We start from the raw sequence: 21108 nt of genomic DNA on the forward strand, positions 1-21108 counted from the left end.
CTCGCTTACCTTTTCATTAATTTTTTGTGCTACCTCGTAGTCGAAATAACCTGATAGATAATTATTACTGCGAAAATGCGTATCTGTAAAAAATGTTGTTTGCCAAATGTTGTTTTTGGATGCAGAAATGAGCTCAATACTCTTAATATCTTGTTCTTCTGACAAAAGCGTGTGTTTAAACTCCAGAGCCAGTTGTTGCTTCGCATTCTTAAGCATCAGATATGAGTTCTCAAAATTATAATAGCATCATGTATAACTAGGAATTTCATGCCTATTATTACATCAGTGGTGAGGAGGGAGCAACTCAGAAGTTCGAACAGAATGTGATACCTGCAACTGAAAACGATAAACGTGTTCATTGCTTGACATCGACTCCTTTGCCGGAAACAGTTCCTCTTACTTTAGTTTTGCTTAGCGGAAATTTTGAGCAAGACTTATCTTGGATGCATTTATTAAAGGCTGTTTCAGTAATCACCGAGACAGGTGAACCATCTACATATTGTTACATGGATCTACAATAAGGTAATCAAGATTCACGTATTTATGCGCTTTTGCTGTAGAATCAATGAGACCAGCGTTGTACGTAACACCAAATTTTTTTTATTGTATTTTTGTGTAAAGATCATTTGTTTGCCTAAATGTAAATTTTTATGATATGGGTTGACAATTGCCAGTCAGTTTCACAATATAGTGAGATTTTCAAGTAGTATATAACACTCATTCTCCTCAGTCACGTTCCGCGTCCCAATTCCAAGCCGTTTTTATTTATACATGAAGATAGTAACTGTTCTCGAAAGAATAGATACCATTAATGACCGTGCAACTTCTGTAGGATAAATAATAATTAACTGAAACCCTCAGCTGCCGACAGGTGTTGTTGTTATACCTCGATGGGGACAGCTGAAAATGTGTGCCCCGACAGGGACTCGAGCCCAGGATCTCCCCCTTACATGGCAGATGCTCTATCCATCTGAGCCACCGAGGACACAGATGAATCGTGCGACTGCAGTGACTTATCCCTTGCACGCTTCCCGTGAGACCCACATTCCCAACTGTCCACAATCTACATACGTAATGTTCGTAATAGGTATTTGCCCATCCACTCATTACTCGCGCTAACTAAGGTGTCGATTCCCGTAAGAGTTCGGGCAAACCTGTGCGAATTCGCACAGACGAAGGTCAATGGCCGGGTAGCCTTTAACTATATATTTTATTTAAACAAATTCTAAATGTATCTGAGTCAAATATCTTTCATTTTGGCTTTTGCAACTGTAGTTAGTTTAGTAGTGCTGAGAGCAGAACAACGCTTTATCCAAGGTGACACCAATACGTGATAAGAAACTTATTTCACACAGTTTATGGATTTTCGCACAGGGACCACTTGTCTACTTATTCAGATTTACAGGGCCGTAGAAAGATTTAGTAGATCTGAATGTACTTACCTCTAATTTGTCATTATGACGCATAGGTTTTAATTAGTCTGGGTTTACTGGAATTGCTTTCTTGATAGTAGACAGATTGTTTAAAACAGGGTCGGGTAAATCTACAGATACACATAATCAGATACGCAGTCAGCACACCACTTAATATAACTGTTCTTTGTTAGACATAGACATCACCCATTGCTATAGCCATAAACGTTACGCTTAAGTGTAAAAGCACGCATTAAAGAGCTATGAGCACTTTATCTTCGATACTGTGAAACACTTCTCTTCTAGTGGAAGCTCTTTACTTTCCATATTATGGGAACAGATAATACGGAACAAAACAAGAGAAAAATGTCCAGTAAACATGGGTTCTAAAATGTTTACCTTAAGACTATTAGTCCTTTTTTATAGTAGAAGAGATGTGTTTCATACTAGCGCAGATGAATAAGTGCTCATAGCTTTTGAGGTGTGGATTTTGGAGCCCATGTTTACTAGACTTTTTTCTTCTTTTGGTTCATGTTGCCACCTCTGAAAGTTTGTCGGTGGAGTTCTTCTTCAGCCTATATATATCTTCGCATGTATGCATTTGCTTACTAACATCGAAGCCTATGGGTGTATCAGTACAAAATAAACGAATGTCATAGAAAAGAATCAAAACCTGAGACACAAGTAGATGGCACGGATCAATGTCCCAAACGTCCGTGTCGTCAAAATTGTGTATTGGGCTAAACAAGAGAGCAAAATGTTTCACACTGACTGTTATAAAAGAAACTGGCTGATTAAGGAGGCAAATAGCAGCAGAATCAAATTTTCCTGTGTCCTGCCACGAAAGATAAAGCGGGTTGTTTGTGATCAAGCCTTTTTAAGAATCTAGTTCTTTTCAGCTTTATATACCCCACTTTCCGGCTTTATATACCCGTTACATCCAACGACACAAGTGTTTTCATTACATAATGGGTGCAATCAAATGCGGTAAACTTAGTAGTTATGGTTCAAAACATGCAGACGAAAGATATAGTAGATGTGGGCACACAAGAATGAAAATAAATGGGCTTGGCGACATTACGCGATACGAGATTCAAAGTCAAGCAAAAGATGCGGTGTAAAACGATTCAGAACATCATTAAGCTGATCACATTCCATCATATCTAATAACAAGATGAAACACTTTTCAATTTGGGGAAAAGTGTTTCAATTTAAATCATGCAGAATATTGTTCAGGGGATTTAGTCTATATTTTTTTCCTGCTTCCTACACAATAAACTGTTATTTTTTTATTATATCTTAGTCTCATATTTTTGCTACCGAGCGAGGCACCGCAGTGGTTAGCATATTGGACTCGCATTCGGGAGGACGACGGTTCAAACCCGCCTCCGGCCATCCTGATTTAGGTTTTCCGTGATTACCCTAAATCGCTCCAGGCAAATGCTATGATTGTTCCTTTGAAAGAGTACGGCCGATTTCCTTCCCCATCCTTCCATAATCCGATGGGATCGATGTTGGTCCTCCCCCAAACCAACCAACAAACCATATTTTTGCAAGATGATGAGACAGACTGCTAGCATCAAAACAGGAACGAAGTTGATCACAGGCTACAAAAGATATTTGTTCGTAGCAGAAATAAAATACGTCGAATCTACTACCAGTACATTCTACGACGTTCGTACGGTACGTCTGCGAGCAGCCACGGAAAAAGTAGATGAAAAAGAAGAAGGAGAAGAACTGCGCTCAAGTGTGTGTCGTTGGGACCAGTATGTTTTAATACAAACGCTGCAGTTTCACGATTTGCATTTTCTTGTCCCATACAGCTGTAAATATTTTCATATCAAGTACCACTTTACCAATAACTACACGAATCTTTCTTCATTCATTTACATTCCTCAGTGTTACGGACTACATCATAGATTTTTCCCTCTTTGCATATTCTATTTTTCATTTAGTTCACATTATACATAAGGTGTAGGATTATCGGTACTCGTAAATCATACTTTTGAAGACAGTATTTTGCGAAGTATTGTGTCTGGGACTGCTAGAGGTAGGTTGAAAGAGACCATTCCTACTCCTGGACGTATCATTTAGACATGCATTTGATAACTATTGGACTGTAGTTCAGTACTGGAACTACAGGAGCCGGTGTTAGCCTTCCCTTCGAAAAGAGTAACAGGGGTGCAATGCCTAGTTTTCTGTTATCAATAACAAAGGTGGCATGTTAGCAAGATAGCAGCTGATCAGCCACAAAGTGAAATTTATTATCCTAGGAACAAGAAGAGATATTCAAAGAAGAGCAACTTATGTCTAACGTACAGCTCATCTGGACTGACAATACAACTTTTTTTGAGACTTGAAAACAGCTAACGGACGCAGAATGACAACCCAAACTGTTTGCAGTTGGTTTCTATAAAATTCACACTGCATACCAAACCACTTAATCTGTGTCACTATAAGAAAAGGGGTGTGGGTTCTCCGAAGTGTAGGGCGGAGATGTGCTCAGCTCTCTCTTTCTCCCCTGTCACATTAACAATTATGATAAATGTACATCGCAAAACAAACACGAAATCCAATGTCTCTGGCTGTGTGGGCTGGAATCAGCGTTCACAGCACTAGACCGTCACGTCATCTGGCTCGCACAGTTCACTACGTGCAACTGTCAACGGCCTTTTTTTGTGGCTGACAGTGCACGTCCTCGTACAGTGCAGATCATGAAAAACTTATTCTAGAGTGAGGGTTTGATTCTAAAAACCGGCAAAGTGCTTCTCGGGCTTTAATTCAGCTGAGCGAAACTGTCCGGAAATAATCCTTGTGAAGTGTCAGAAGTGTTCCCTTGAAAGGATGTATGATTTAACTTTAATCGTTAGACGCACTGTTGTTCATGCAAAACGAGCGCTTGCCTAGTAAATAAATAGTAGTACAGGACTATTTCGGCACTCTAAAATACGCTGTACATTCAATAACTAATGCAACAGTTAAAAAAAAAAAACAAGATCAAGTTGCCAGAATGAGATTTTTCACTCTGCAGCGGAGTGCGCGCTGATATGAAACTTCCGGGCAGGTTAAAACTGTGTGCGGACCGAGACTCGAACTCGGGACCTTGGCCTTTCGCGGGCATGTGCTCTACTAAGTGAGCTACCCAAGCACGACTCACGCCCCGTCCCCACAGCTTTACTTCTGCCAGTACCTCGTTTCCTACCATAAAAACTTTACAGAACCTTTCCTGCGAACCTTGCGTAACTAACACTCCGGGGTGAAAGAAAGGATATTGCGGAGACATGGCTTAGCCACAGCCTGGGGGACGGGACGTGAGTCTTGCTTGGGTAGCTCGCTTAGTAGAGCACTTGCCCGCGAAAGGCAAAGGTCCGAGTTCGAGTCTCGGTCCAGCACACAGTTTTAATCTGCCAGGAAGTTTCATATCAGCGCACACTCCTCTGCAGAGTGAAAATCGCAGTCTGGAAACATCCCCCAGGCTGTGGCTAAGCCATGTCTCCGCAATATGCTTTCTTTCAGGAGTACCAGTTCTGCAAGGTTCGCAGGAGAGCTTCTGTTAAGTTTGGAAGGTAGGAGACGAGGTACTGGCAGAAGTAAAGCTATGGGGACAGGGCGTGAGTTGTGCTTGGGTAGCTCACTTAGTAGAGCACTTGCCCGCGAAAGGCAAAGGTCCGAGTTCGAGTCTCGGTCCGGCACACAGTTTTAATCTGCCAGGAAGTTTCAAGATCAAGTTGGTTTTATTTGGGATTCCAATATATCATACTAGTCATCTCTCTTTTGCCTATGAACCCTATTTTTCAATATAATCTCTGTTCGATGCGATGACCTTACGCCTTCTTGCTGTAAGGACGTCGGAGCCAACGTCGTGCTGCATCAATAACTTTCCCATCATCCACATATTGCTTCCTGCGGAGTGCATCCTTCGTTGGGCGAACCGATGGAAGATGATAGCTGTAGAATGGAATAGCAAGAACACGCACATTTGAGTACCCCGACTTGTGGATGAGTGTGTCAGCACTGCCATCAGAGAGGTCTAGTTGTGCTGCGGGGCGTTTGACTGTGATGCGTCACCCTCGAATGAGGGTGTCCGCACATTCCACCATTGCAGTGTACCATTGCTGTGCGCGGCCGGCCGGCACGCAGATCAGACAGGTTTGCGCGACCTTCTTATGATGCTGACAGACGCCTCTCCCAAAGGCTCATCGTGCTTTTGTTCACTTCCAGGACTCCGTAGAGATTCTGCAAGCGCCTATGTATATCTGCGACGCTCTTGTTTCCCGCCAAAAGAAAATCAGTAACAGCTCTCTGCTCGGAACGCATCTATATTAAAGACGCCATTTTGGAGGCTATGTACAGCGCCAACACTCATCGAACCTTCATGAAACTACAGGGTATGAAATGAGAATGCTGCACTATGTCTCACAAAAATTTTCCGCATTTTTTTCAACCCAAATTGACCGAAAAAAATTACATATTGAACGCCCCTCGTAATTAACTGCCAAAAAAGTAAAAAAATTACTGTTACGGCTTGAGTGACACACAAAAATCAATTAAAAAGAACGTGCATGCATCGCTGGCCATTAAATTACATCGTCATGAACGCCGCATACTATAACGTCATTCTTGGATATGCCAACATTCGGTAAACCCACGCAGCCGCACAAATATGGTATGAGTACGCTATCTGTATATGTAAAGGGAATGTCCCGACTGACTCGCTCATTGACTCATCATAGGTCAGCCCAAACCGCTGAGGACAGAAAGTTGAAATTTGCTTATGGTGTGTAGATGTTATATTGCAAGTATCGTGTAAGAAGGGATTTTGGAAATTCCACCCCTACAGGGAGGGGGGGGGGGAATGAAATAGGGGATTGAAAGTTTTTTGAAAATATGTCGCAATTTTAAAACTAGACCTACGAAAATCAGTATTTGGTTTCTCAGTCAGAAATACGAAAGAAAAAACAAGCGTTTCAACATTTTTGGAAGTCCTACCCGCAAGAGGGTAAAGTGAGGGATGAAAATTTTTAAGGAAATGTTATATTATATTTTAAAATTTGTAAAGATAAATCTATGAAAACTGGTATTTCACTTCTCGGTTTGATATAAAGAAATATGTGTTAGGGGATAAAGCTTCTACGGGAAATACCAGCCCCAAAACTCAAGAGGCATCATTATAAAGACCTTGGAGTCCAGCTACCAGAATCGCTTTTTGGTCAGAAGAACATTCAAAAAAGGACATCTATGGCCTTACTTAGCGTGAAATACGTAGTAGGTGTTGCAATTTGTGAATAACAGAAATTCGATTAAGGAGAAACAAAAGAAGAAAGAAATATCTCCTCGGACTATACAGTCTACGCGAGCGAAGCAGCGAGCACTAAGGTAGTTCGTAATATATGGAGCGTTAAGCAGTGTGTCTCTCATTCAAAAATTAGTTGCTTATGAGAATATCGTGTTATCATCTACCGGTACGTGTCAAAATTCGACATCGACAAGATCGAGGACTACTGAGGCTGCGGTTTATCGTTCGGCGCTATTGCTGCTCGTTTTCGTCGGGATCCCATGACGGTAATGCGAATATGGAATCTTTTCATTCAGGGGGTATCATGCGTGTCCTAAACGGCCTCATGAAACAACACATCAGAGGACACTCTTCACTCAACCATATAAGATGATGGAACCACGTCACGCAATAGGCTTGTTCACAGCAAGACACAGGTCCACACAGACAGACCAACGACGTCTGTAGCGCTACGGGTTGTCAGCATGTCGACTTTGATGTGGCTTCCCTTGATGTAGCAGCAGACAGTGGTGCGCCTATTGTGCCCCGAATGACAACACTGGACAGTAGAGCGACACCAGGCCGTCTTTTCTGACGAGTCTCAGTTCTGCGTAAAGCATTACGATGGACGAATCCATGTGAGCAGGTTCCAAGTGGACGAATATTGCCAAACAGCGTTTGTAATGGTTGTATGGGTCCAACATCTGGCGTCATGGTTGCCCTTGAGTACACAACACACTCGATACTGGTACGCATGACACCTCGAGCGTGTTCGGCTGTTGTCCTAGCCAGAACGTTCTCTAGATCTCCAACCCTTTCAAAGCATCTGGTTGCCAAGAGAATGCCACACCAGCACTGCCAGCCACTATGGACTGGAATACAGTTGGAGCAACATTGAATGACGCGCCTGTACCTGTATTCAAGGATTCAAGCTTCGTTTGACTGTACGTAACAGGGTAAAAGTACCTAAATTTCACATCCTGCATTCCCCCTGTAAATCAAATGATGTATTCTTGCTACTGTATTACTTACGCACAACGACCAAAATTTCTGTATTGCTATCCTTGGTGAAGTTGCAGCTTTTATGGCCCTCAGTTAACTACAGTCTATCGTTATCATGAAGTCTAACTTCAATGGATGTTGTCAAGAATAAAAGACGTATGGTGTCATACACGTAATGACGCCTCACTTGAATTACCTGATGGTAACAGCAAGAAGGCTCAAGTGCCAGAGGACAAAATATTTGAATATGCTGCAGCCATGCATGCTGTTATACCACATCGTCTAGCTCATTGTCATCAACCATTTGACAGTCTCTGCTGAATAATGGTCTCTAAATTTTTGTATGCGTTACAGTCTTCAGTTACACTGGTCTAACGCATACCTATGAACCCTAGACGACTCCGAATGCAAGACGATCCTGCATTGTTCAACAGGGGATTACAGAAAAACGTATATACACACGCTAGGGTTATTTTAAAAACTTATAAGTGGCTACCTTATTACAGGTAACGGGAGGAGACAACAAAAGTACCAGCCTAGAGGAAATAAAATCAGATATAGACCTCCCTTAGTCAGATACAGGTGCACTTACTCCTCCTCACTAGAATGGTCCACAGACTCTGTAGTGTCACTGCCACTGTCATCGTTATCTGTTATTTCTTTCCATAGCAGATCGTCTTCACTCACTTGTAAAGCGTTTGTTGCACACCACTTCCTAACGCCGTTCACAATCAATGGGTACTGAAGAGTTCATCAACTTCCCGGTAGGGGTCAGGGCTTGACCACCTTGGAGTAATCAACTCCTCGACAGTTGCTTCAGATGGTCTTTAAATGCCTTATTCACCACGACAGCTGACTCTTGCAGTTGCGAGCTCATGCCTCCTGGAATGACGACAAGATCTGTGCCTAATTTCAGGATTTCCGCCTTCACGTTTGGTGTCAGATGCTCCTTGAAAGCATCAAGGATCAACATCCCACTATTCTTTAGAACAACACCTTGCCTCCTACTCCAGACTGTACAGAGCCGGTCTATAACCAACTCACTGGTCGTCCACCCCTTTCCCTTTGCAACGAAATACGACCCCAGGCGGCAGCTTTTCCTTTGGCGTAGTTCTACGGTCCAAGATAACGCAGGAGCGCATCTTTGTTCCATCGACAAGCACACACAACATCACGGTAAATAAATGAAGTGTTATGTGGCGCGACGATCTGGTGTAAGTCTTTCAATTGGACGCCACTTGGGGAAATTGTGCGTCCGCAAAATCCGCGGCACGTGTTTTTCCGCGGACGGTCCTCCATCCAAGATCTAGCCGTACCGCGCGTTGCTTACCGTAGGTGATCGTCCGGGAACTGGTGTTACTAACGTGGCAGGGCCGTTGGCTGACATAAGGTGATTCAAGGTTTCTCATCGTCCGCAGTGCGCACCAATAAACTTTTGGCACCTTTCTCTCCAGCTGTTGTACTGGACGGCATGTCGAGGTATACGGGAGTCTCGTCGGCGTTTCCGATTTGCCCTAAGAGATATGTTCCTGTTTCAGACTTATAACGTGTCTCTGATACTCGATCAATTTCTCTACATTCTTAGTGACTCTCTTTTGATTTCATTTTTATTTTGCATTATTTTTTTCCATGTGTAGTCATACGTTAACAAATTTTGATTGATTTTTTGGCTAATTCTAAAATAGGTGAATTAAGTTCTTCCATTCGCCGATGAAGTATATTTGTTCTAGAGGTAAACATGACATCAACAGAAGGCCGGAGTGGCCGAACGGTTCTAGGCGCTACAGTCTGGAGCCGCGCGACCGCTACGGTCGCAGGTTCGAATCCTGCCTCGGGCATGGACGTGTGTGATGTCCTTAGGTTAATTAGGTTTAAGAAGTTCTAAGTTCTAGGGGACTGATGACCTCAGAAGTTAAGTCCCATAGTGCTCAGAGCCATCTGAACCATTTTTTCGACGTCAACAAGATAAATGTCAGTCAGGTAAATTTCGTTTGGACGAATTCCTGTAGTTATTTGAGTGGAATTCACTGTGCTAACTGAAGAAATCGTTTCGCATTTCTCATGAGCTTATTTATGCAAGGAGCAGAAAATCAAACTATAGAACTTAGATTATAAATGAAGAAACCTGACACTGGTGTAATATTCAACAATATTTATTATCATTTATCTTTGTTCCTGACGAAGGGTAAAGCGGAAACCCGCTTTGTAAAATAGTAACTATTGTATAATTTATATTATATAATATTTCTTCGTTCATAATGCATAAAATATTACAACCAGAACCAATGGAACAGTCAATGAATGTAAAACTTAGATTCTAAACTGAATTCTCGATTATTTTGTATGCAATACGTTACATTTACTTGTAAGCTGATGAAATTGACATTTTGCGGGAGATGATGAACGAGGCAGGAAGTAAAACTAAGAAAAGTCGAAATAAGAGTATGTGAAATTGAGAAACAAGTAACTACCTGATAAGAGACTTCTGTACGTGACAGGGTCCAGGTACGGTTCCTTACCGAACACACATTGGTGTTGATCACATTTCTGATGGTATCACGTCTTCTGTCTAGGGTCCTTAATATATATGACTGACGTAGGAAAAAACTAATATTGAATGAACAGCTGTACTGTCAGTAGCGTGCGTCTTAGTACTGCATCCCAGTCCGATTGGAACTTTTAGGTCGACATATGATACTAAGGAAGCAAATACCACAAGCCGTATGATGGCTTAGAAACTCCGTAGATGTACATATTTAGTAGGTTTGCAGGTATGATGCTGTTATCATCAGAGAAATCCCCTTTTACGAATGTAAAATATTGTAGACTGTTGTTAAGAGTTAAAACATTACTCTAGCTACACCTGTTACTAGTCATTCACTGTTTTATTAAATCAGGACAGCCGGCCGTTGTGGCCGAGCGGTTCTAGGTGCTTCAGTCTGGAACCGCGCGACCGCTACGGTCGCAGGTTCGAATCATGCCTCGGGCATCGATGTGTGTGATATCCTTTGGTTAGTTTGGTTTAAGTAGTTCTAAGTTCTAGGAGACTGATGACCTCAGATGTTAAGTCCCATAGTGCTCAGAGCCATTTTTGAAATCAAGACATGCAAATTCTGGAATAAATTGCTAAGCTAACTCTAGATTATTCTTTCCACTTTGCTACTCGAAACTGCATTACTTTCTCTCTTTGAGTGAACTAAACATCGAGAATCCTTTGAACATTAAAGGGACGTCTTCAAAATACATCCTTTAACGCTAAACTTCTGTGTCGCAATACACTGCAATTCCGGAATAGTGAAGTAGCCGTTTTTCGAGCAACTGTTTGAATAAGAAATTTGCCCCGAAGCGAAAAAATTCCACCGAAACAGAAAAATAAACCTTGTCAGAATAATCTTCTTCGCACCGTCCATATCAGGAGGCAAGTTTATGTGGCCGAGTGCGAAAAGCGTTCCTTCTGCTCACGAAACAATGTGCTTGCAAATTTATTTAAATTTATTCGTTCCTCCATTCCAGCAATTCTGCAAACTTAGGAAGCAGTTAAGAAGCTAAATTGGGAGCTATTCTGCGGAGCTCCAAAGCAAATTAAGTTCTCGAGAGCCGACTCCAACGTACCAACGCATATCGCTAGGCCCATTCTTGTCTCATACTTCTGTTTTTCTTTCCCTTTGAAATATAAATTTTAAATAAAAGCTTCTATACCACTGCACTGGAATTAAACCAGTTAAGAAGCTACAACAATCTAGTTTACGCACAGCTGTTGCGTAAAAGCAACGCAGTTTCCAGAATTCCCTACGGCACAATTCCTCTCAGATGGGGAAGTACTGCTTAGTAATGACCGAATTTCAGCACCATCTGTGAATAAACTGAACGGTAGGCAGATCGAATAACATCAATATTTTAACTGTTTTGACTGATAGCTGTGTGGTTAAGGGTCGGGTCTAGATGATCTTTGCTCGTTACTTAGCTGCGGACTTACTCCGCTTGTAACGATGACTTTTTCTTATTTTTTAACTACTTACTTACATCTTTTGCTGTTACGTCCTGAGTGTCAAGTCGCGTCTGCCATCACTGCCTAGCTACAACCTCGAGTTGCTACAGATGCGAGAAACTAACTTTAATGTTTTTAATTTTGAACAAGGTTCACCGCGCTTACATATCCGTCCAAAATATTTCAAAAGCCTATCGTGATGGTCTGAAGCACCTAGTGGAGATCGCTGTCGAGACACTTTTCCCTAGCCCTTCACTGCTTACCTGAGTTATCTTTTAGATAGCTTTAGATGATCCCCTACGTACTAGTGCTAGTATTCACACGTGGACCGGGCACCAATACAACCAAACTTTACGAAAAATCTTCCAGACTGAACCTGGCGTGAGATTTTACGCGTTTACTTTACTTAAAATCATGATCATACACGTGAGCACGCTTTCAACACTTTTACTGAATATTTGATAATGAAGCTTAAGCACATGTAAAAACAGTGTGGGTCAAGTTGAATATTAGATACGAGTCTTTGGTTTTGATCACTGACGTAATGTTAATGCTTGCTGTGACCTCACCTTTTGGTGCGTATATTCGCAGTTTCCGTGTTTGTTTGCGGAGCCAACGAATGTGAAAGCGAAAAAGCTTGGTGGTGGTGTCAGGCTAATCCGTAGCTTTGACCGAGATGTAGGTTAGGTTGGAAGATGACACTTTTGCTATAAATTGTCGGAGCCAGCGAATGTGACACCAAAACAGCCTGGTTGGCTCTGAGCACTATGGGACTTAACATCTATGGTCATCAGTCAAAAGCCTGGTTCTGCTGACAATGTGATTTGTAGCTTAGGCCGTTTGAACAAATCGTCATTCATTAACATCATGCTGTAGTCGCCATGTTGTTTACGCCGTTTTTCCCGTGTGTTCTATGTCACTGATCAAACCCAACGTCTCGTATCGAATAGTCCTCTTTGGCTGTAAATCTTTGATTGTTTCAAGTTACAGTTCCAAATTCTTCGAAGTAAATGAATCATGAAAACATAAATACTACATTCGTTCTTTGTAAGAAAGCAGATGTGATAACCATATAGTCAGCTGTGGATTTTTCAATTATTTTGCTGCAATAACAGAATAATAATGTGCAATAGAAAATAAACAAGCAACATCTGAGAAACTTCGTTCCAAATTAAAACTGTTAACCAGACCGAGAATCGAGCGCAGGACCTTAGCCTTTCGCGAGTAAGCCCTATACCAACTGAGCTAGCCAAGCACGAGTCAGAATCCGTCCATACGGCATTATCTCCGGCAGTACCTTGTTTCGTATCCTCTAAGCTTAACTGAAGTCCTAAGAGATGTACTGGAAGAAGTAACAGCTATGAGGAGGGGAAGGGAGTTGTACTTGCGTAGCTCACAAGGGAACATTCCCAACTACAGATAAACGATCTTGATGGAACTTGGCGAGTATGTAGATGATGATGATGAAGTCCCATACTCCTTCACTGAGCGTAGGTGAACGATGCGGGAGACCCGCACCGCCGTAGAGCGACCAACATAATGCAATGAGTACTTCTTCATTTTTGTGCGATTTCACTTTTAACGAATAAAAAACGCCCCGGAAGGTAATCTGGCATATTGGGTTTAGAGCGAATACTTTTGAAACCATGACAGAAGAAATGGGTTTCGTTTGAATGTTGAAACGTAATTAACGTTCTTGAAAATTGTGTACTCAATTTTTATAGAGTTTAAAAATTTGAAAAATTCACCACCACCATTAATTAATTTTGAAAATTTAAAACTGTTATTACATCATAAATTAAGGAATCTTTCACGTCTAATTAATCTGGTTTCTGAAATACTATTTTAGGAAAGTAAGCTGTACACAAAGCGCTATCGGAGTGTTTCCAACATACCTAAGAAAAATGTCTAAATGTTCATTATTATTCTAATTATTTGTTTTTCTCTTTTTTGTTTTATGTTTTAAATCGTTGTGTCACGTTTTAAATTCCTGATTTTCTTTTCATTTTGCCGTTTCACATATTGATTTTATTAACTGAAAATAGTAAGTAACTCATTATTACGATATAAAATCATTACAACAGTAGCTGTTTGAACAGAACTGTTTAAGTCGTAACATTTTTTTACACAATGCACATAAAATGATCGGACATATTTCACATAATACATACGACGAACAACACAATGTAAAACAAAATTCAGGTACTCAAATTGTAGCAGACGATCCTCAAAATATCCTGACTGTACCAGGCATATTTCAATACAATGGGAAACCTTGGCAAAGAGAATTAACTTGATATATTTTTTCTCAAGTGGAGGTAGAAATCAAAATCGTTCAACAGAACTAGATCTGAAAACCTTCTCACAAAGTTCTTCCAACGCAGAATGTCATACGTCTAACTGCTGTAAGTCACGTCGAGTCTTTTGGGATCACCAGACTAAAAAGTTCCTTGTCCTCAGCTAACAAGCTTAAAACATTATTCCTTACTTAAACCCTCCCTACCCCCCCCTCCCCATTTTTCACAGTTCTAAAGAAACGAATTTGAGAATTTGGACTGAGAATTCTAGAATCTCTTTTTCAAGCACCAAATGTTCTTGTGACAGTATCAGAAGCTGACAGACTAACGTCTGACTATGTGGAAAGATATAACGTCTGGTGACGTCAAAAGATATTTGACAGAAGTTTTCATTCCCAGTGCGGGAGAAAAATCTGTATTATTGTTAGTTCCTTGAGGTGAACACCGTGAAATTTTCATTATCTCGCTAGAAGGCGGCTTTTCCGAAACTAAATCAGAGTTAAGGAGTAAGACATGATTTTACACTTCTTATGTAGAAGACTTAATTTCTGCATTCGATGGAGCTGACAAAGAGCTGGAAATGTTGTTTGACACTTTTGACAGCTTTCATGAGAAAATTAAGTTTGCTAAAGAAGTTCAGAATGTGAACTCCGAGTTAAATTATCTTGATTTCAAATTATCCATACAGTACAACATTGTAAACTTTGAGATTCATCTTGAAGCAAATTACTCTGACAATATTATCCCAAGAGACCCCTTTAACCCACAGGGTTATAAAATAGGTTTCTCCATTCACCAATAAATCCTGTCATAACAACGTCACTATGCCCGGTAATTTACAGAAAGAAATTAATCTGATTAAATCTATTGCAAACACCAGTGGCTGTGAACCGTATGTAGTCGACCAGATTGTTAGTAATAAAATCCCAAAAAAATTCGTTTCAGGTGTTAATACACAAGGCTAATAAAGAGGAAAATAGCAAGTTTATTTCTATACCATTTTTAGATAATATGTCTTACAGAATTAGCAGCTTCTTGAATAAAACGTACGGCTGTAAAGTTACTTTCTCTACCAACAACAGTTTGATGAAAAATTTAGTACGCATGATAAAAACTGAAGATTCTATTACAAACTCAGGCATCTTCAAACTATTAAGTGATAGCTGTCCTAGTCATTTCATAGTACAGACTGGAAGGACTACTAAAGTCAGGTACGAGGCGCACCTGCTGGGAAAGGAATGTGGCTATGTATATAATTCTCCCTTTGCAGGGCATTTGCTTATTTCCGATTATTCCACGAGGAAACTGGAAGAAACTCTAATTTTACGTAAAGAGATAAAAGGCTGGAATTTAGATTGTTAGAAGAACTTGAAATATTCAAGCATTTAGCTAATAGAGATGACAACATCTTGAATGATCAGCTGCAGCTGGCAAGCAAGAACATCCTCAACGGTTTTAAGCCGCTGTTCGCAGCCTCGTAGCATGTGTTTACTGGTCTCCGCTAGCACCAGCGTGCATGTTTTATTCCTTACAATACTTTCTATGTACAGTGATTTAACACCGTTTGTCAAATGTAGGCCAATTTTTGCATGTACGTAGCTTTATTCTTAGCCCATTCGACAGATTTTTCTTGTAATATTTTTGAGCCTAATCTGCATCTCGAATCTGCTGGTTGTTCTACTTCATATATTGTTTATAAACTTATTTAGTGTTAAGCGGAAGTATTCTCCATTGTAGCAATAATGGTTTAAAAAATTTTAGTTCACATTCCCTCATCCATCACTTTAACAGTGTTTATTGTTTTTTATAGCAAGTTCTAACACACGCACGGCGAAATGTCGTTGCAGTGTGACTCTGTTACAAAATGTTTTCAGATTCATTTCACGAGCACTCTTAATCCCATTTAATTTTTATATCACTTCAGATCAATAGTAGCCTTACACAAAGCAAGATTTCCTTTTTCTGTTTTAATGTACGGAAGCTACTGAGCACATTCAAGGAGCATTTCTTCCGCGCACCCATTTAGCGTCCAATGCATGTAGCTTTCCTTAGCGCTAGAGACCGTGCGTTTGGGCACTTGACTCTTGAAATTTGCCATATGCGTACTGTTACAATCCAGATGCGATCATTGTGTGGTGTTTTTTTTTTTTTTTTGTTCTCAAGATGAATGTCTTTTATGACAAAAGCCGTTTGAATTTATTCAGCGTACTTTATCAACATGTAAGTGAGCATGGTTATGTTACATTTTTTCTTTGTTCGTTTGAATATTTTTGTAATTTTTAGGGACAGTTACACCTTCCAAATAAGATAATTTTATAATTATCGAAACCTAGGTCTGGGTTCCAATAAACATTTATTTACATCTAGCTGGCTGATTTTTTCAGCTTCTCCAGCATTACTGTCATACAGTTGCTGAATTACTGCCATGTTTAAGATTTACGGAAAATCTCTTTAATTACTTTTGAAAAGCAATAAATATTCTTACGTCTTACAGGCGACAAAGGCTTGTAGTGTACACGGTAGCTCCGCCACAATTCAGCTATGTTTGCTGAATTTGTTTAGGGGCCAACATTCAATTTTAGCCTTAAAAATCATGTATCCGAGACCACAGTACAAAATAGGCGACTTTCTATCGCAATTAAACGCTCCGCACCGCAATTCACTGTGCTTCGCCATCGCTGGACGCGGACATTTGGCGACGAATGACTAGCAATTGCGTCAGGGCAAGATAAGGCTTCAGTGGTGCATGACCCCGTTCAGAAATAATCGGTATGCATGCGACAGATTGCGTACCTAATATGTTTCAAAACGCAGCGCATAAAAAAGGGATTTCCCGGGACTCATACCGTGGTTCTATTGGTGATAAAAAAGTATCGTCAGCTGTTTTGGGTAGCCCTTGGACTAGGAACAGTTTTTGTATCCAAAAGAAGTATCGTGTTAGTGTCTCTATCCTTCCATACATGGTCAGAGAATGAATTTTACACACTTCCTCCGGCTTAGGCAACTGCAGCAAGTTGGTTGGTTCTTTTTGCATTTGATGAGTCTCCGATGGGCTTGAATGAACTTACGGAGGCACCATTAGTTCAGGGGCGGTATCTCGGAAAACCACAAGGAAAGAGTATTTTATACTATATTTCCTCCGTCACCCCAACCGAGGTATCCAAGACGGATATGCACAGAAAATGGCTAAATTTTTTGCGATGTATTACTGCGATCCTCACTTCGAACGACTATGAAAATTTTCTTCATATCTTCATTCGTTCCGGAGATTCATAGGTCCAAAGTCACCCTACTTGCACACGTTTTTACGTGTGCACGCACGTAGTAAAATCCTGTGTGAGGTGAAAATATAGTTTATAAAGTGACGTAGCACGGCAGGGAGGAATATGCTGTGAATTGTCTCCGTTGTCATCTGTGGATCCTATATTGAAGCACTGAAGCACATGCAACATTTTCTGCGCTTAAAATCCGGTCTGAGCTGTAAAATTATATCTACGTTATTTCAGCTTCACGTACGTAAAATGTCTAAATTTTACTGACCAATCCATTTTCTTTTTTTTTCATATAACATGCATGAAGGCCGCACGGAAAAGAAGGGAACCATCGGAAAAGTGCTCGTATCGGAGTACAACAAATTGTGATGTTCCAATTTAAAGACTCTAACTGAAAAGTGGGGTACCAGCTGCCTCAATCTTCTTTCCTCGACACCTCTAAAAATTTTCCCCAAACTTTTGGCATGCGAACATTTCCCGCTCTTTATGCTGAAAAGGAAGAAGATAGTAGCAGTGGTAAAGAGGCAGAAAAGTAATAAATACTCGAAGAGAGTGGACAGTTGCTGTATTACACAGAGAGGGAAGTAAACAATGGCAGTGTGGCAGTGTGAGAGAAAATGTGGGACACAGTGGCAGTGGGACGTTGGCAGTGACAGGAGAGTTCTAGGTAAGGAGTGAAGGAGACAGTGCTGGGTGGAGGGGGGGGGGCGGGATGGGGGGAGAATAAAGAGAAAGAGAAAGTGAAATTTGTTGATAACCAGTGACAGTTAAAGACAGGGAATATGACAATGACAATGTCAAAAATGTCAAAAATGTCAAAAATGTCAAAAATAAGTTTGACCTGTTGCTTCAGTTAGAAACTGATGAGCCTCAAGCAGAGGTAAGTGTAGACAGGACACAACAAACTTTCAATAGGAAATTGAAAAAGAATGTAGGAAAGTCATCGAAAAGGAAGAAAGTTTTGTTGTTAGGCAGTTCTCATGCCAGAGGTGTAGGCCAACTTCTGCAGGAGGAATTAGGACCAGAATACCAGGTCACAAATTTTTTCAAACCAAGTGCTAGTCTGGATCAGGTGACAGAGGATTTAGGTTCACTCTGTAAAGGATTTACCAGGGAAGACACCGTGGTTATTGTGGGAGGGCCAGGGAACAGCATCGACAGAGATCCTGGGTACAGTATAGAGTGTGACCTGGTAAAGATTGCGTCGGCATCGAGACACACCAATGTTGAATTTGTATCTGTCCTGAGACGCCATGACCGGCCTCATTTGAAATCTTCTGTTGGGAGAGTTAATTTGGAGTTAGAACGGCTGCTTGGGTCGGGTGCGGGGGCTCATATTGGTGTGGTTCCTGTTGATTATCTCAGTACGTGGGACTATACCAGGCACGGCCTACATCTCAACAGGAAAGGGAAGGGGAAACTGGCTGGGGTAATAGCAGGAAATTTAAGGGGGGGAGGCACTGCTATGAATGGTAAAATACCAGTGGTTACAGGTGTTGGAGCAGCACCTTTTTTAGGATAGGTAAGACAGAAAGATGTCAAGTTCTACGAGAGGTCAGGATTGAAACAAATCTTCAGTTTAGGAAAGAAATTAAACAGCACAATTCTAGCACATTGGATCACCAATCACAGCTATCAATTATAAATTTTCATCAATCACCAGAAATTTTATCTCCACCATGTTGTATCTCAGTCCTAGGTAATTGCATTGATGAATTAAAGTCACCCAACCCAATTGACATAATCTGCCTCTCTGAACACCATGTGACCACTGGTATAGGAACTAGGCCTAAGCACAATGAGAAACTCAGACAGGAGAGTACTGCAAATGTTAGAATAAGGAAAGGTTCTCATAAAAGTATAATTAAAAATAATGTAAGTATATTTCATCAAAATATTGGGAGTTTAAAGAATAAACTAGATGAGCTTCTGGTTTGTTTAGAAGATTTAGAAACTGAGAATGAAATAGATATACTATGCCTGTCTGAGCATCACATTGTTACTGATATGGATAAGGTAAATGTAAGTGGTTATAAGCTCTCTGCACATGTAATGAGAGAAAATATGGAGAAAGGAGGAGTTGCCATATATGTCAAAAATTATCATTGTGCAAAAAGTATAGAAACAAAAAAGTTTTGTGCAGAGAAACATATAGAAGCATGTGCCTGTGAGCTTAAATTAAATAAAGGAACATTTATAATTGTAACTGTATATAGGTCCCCATCAGGAAATTTTCATCTATTTCTGAAAAATTTGGACTCCTTGTTGTGCTATCTGTCAGACAGGGGGAAGCAAATTATTATTTGTGGGGACTTCAATGTAGATTCTCTGAAAGAGGGTAATAGGAAAAATGACCTTGAAGTATTACTCGGTTCTTTCAATTTGACACCCGTTATTGATTTTCCTACTCGGGTGGTAAAGGATAGCAGCTCACTGATAGATAACTTCTTTATAGACCAAGATAAGTTTAACCAGATAAATGCTCAGCCTGTTGAGAATGGTCTTTCTGATCATGGTGCACAGCTAGTTACAATATATGACATAGCTCCATTCAGTAATACTAAACAGTCCTCCAAAGTAGTACGTTCAGTCAACGATTTAACAATTGCAAATTTCAGGGAAAGCCTACAGCAGTTAGACTGGGATGAGGTGTACCGTGAACCTGATGCCAATTTAAAATATAATTTATTTCATGACATTTTTGTAAATGCATTTGAAAACAGCTTCCCCAAGAAAATAGTTAAATATACTCGTAAGAAACCTTGTAACAAACCATGGGTTACTAAGGGTATAAAAATATCTTGTAACTGGAAAAGGGAAATGTATCTGACAGCAAGAAAGAGTAGTGACCCAGAAACTATCAAAAATTATAAAAACTACTGTGTTATATTAAGAAAAGTTATTAAAAAATCCAGGAGTATGTGTATCATGTCTGAAATCAGCAACTCTGATAATAAAATTAAAACAATTTGGAATATTATTAAAAGAGAAACAGTTCAACCAAGAGCAGAGGAAGACAGTATTACCATCAAATTGAATGAAAACTTTACAAACAAAAAGTCAGAAGTTGAAAATATTTTTAATAATCATTTTCTAAATGTTGTGGATATAGTAGGATCCAGGTGTTCATTAGAAGATGCTAGGCTGTTAATGGAAGAGGCCATACCTATGTAATTTGATACAATTGAAATCTCACCCACTTCTCCCTCTGAAATTAGGAAAATAATAAACTTGCTTAAAAGCAAAAACTCACATGGAATTGATGGCATTTCCAGCAAAATACTAAAAGCTTGTTCTCAACAGATAAGTAAGATTCTCAGCCACCTGTGTAATAGCTCTCTGGAACAGGGCATTTTCCCTGATAGACTGAAATATGCTATTGTTATACCTTTGCATAAAAAGGGGGATAGATCTGATGTCAACAATTACCGTCCAATCTCCCTTCTAACAGCTTTATCCAAAATTTTTGAGAAAGTAATGAATTCAAGAGTAGCTTCACATATCTGTAAAAATGAAGTACTAACAAAATGTCAGTTTGGTTTCCAGAAAGGTTTTTCAACAGAAAATGCCATATATGCTTTCACCAGTCAAATTTTGAATGATCTGAATAACCGAACACCACCCATTGGGATTTTTTGTGATCTCTCAAAGGCTTTTGATTGTGTAAATCATGAAATTCTGCTAGACAAGCTCAAGTATTGTGGCATGAGTGGGACAGTGCACAAATGGTTTAATTCATACCTAACTGGAAGAGTGCAGAAAGTTGAAATAAGTAGTTCTCGTAACATGAAAAGATCAGCACATTCCTCAAACTGGGGAACTATCAAGAATGGGGTTCCACAAGGGTCAGTCTTGGGTCCTT

This window comes from Schistocerca serialis, chromosome 1 (assembly GCF_023864345.2).
Source record: "Schistocerca serialis cubense isolate TAMUIC-IGC-003099 chromosome 1, iqSchSeri2.2, whole genome shotgun sequence".
Taxonomy (NCBI): Eukaryota; Metazoa; Arthropoda; class Insecta; order Orthoptera; family Acrididae; genus Schistocerca; species Schistocerca serialis.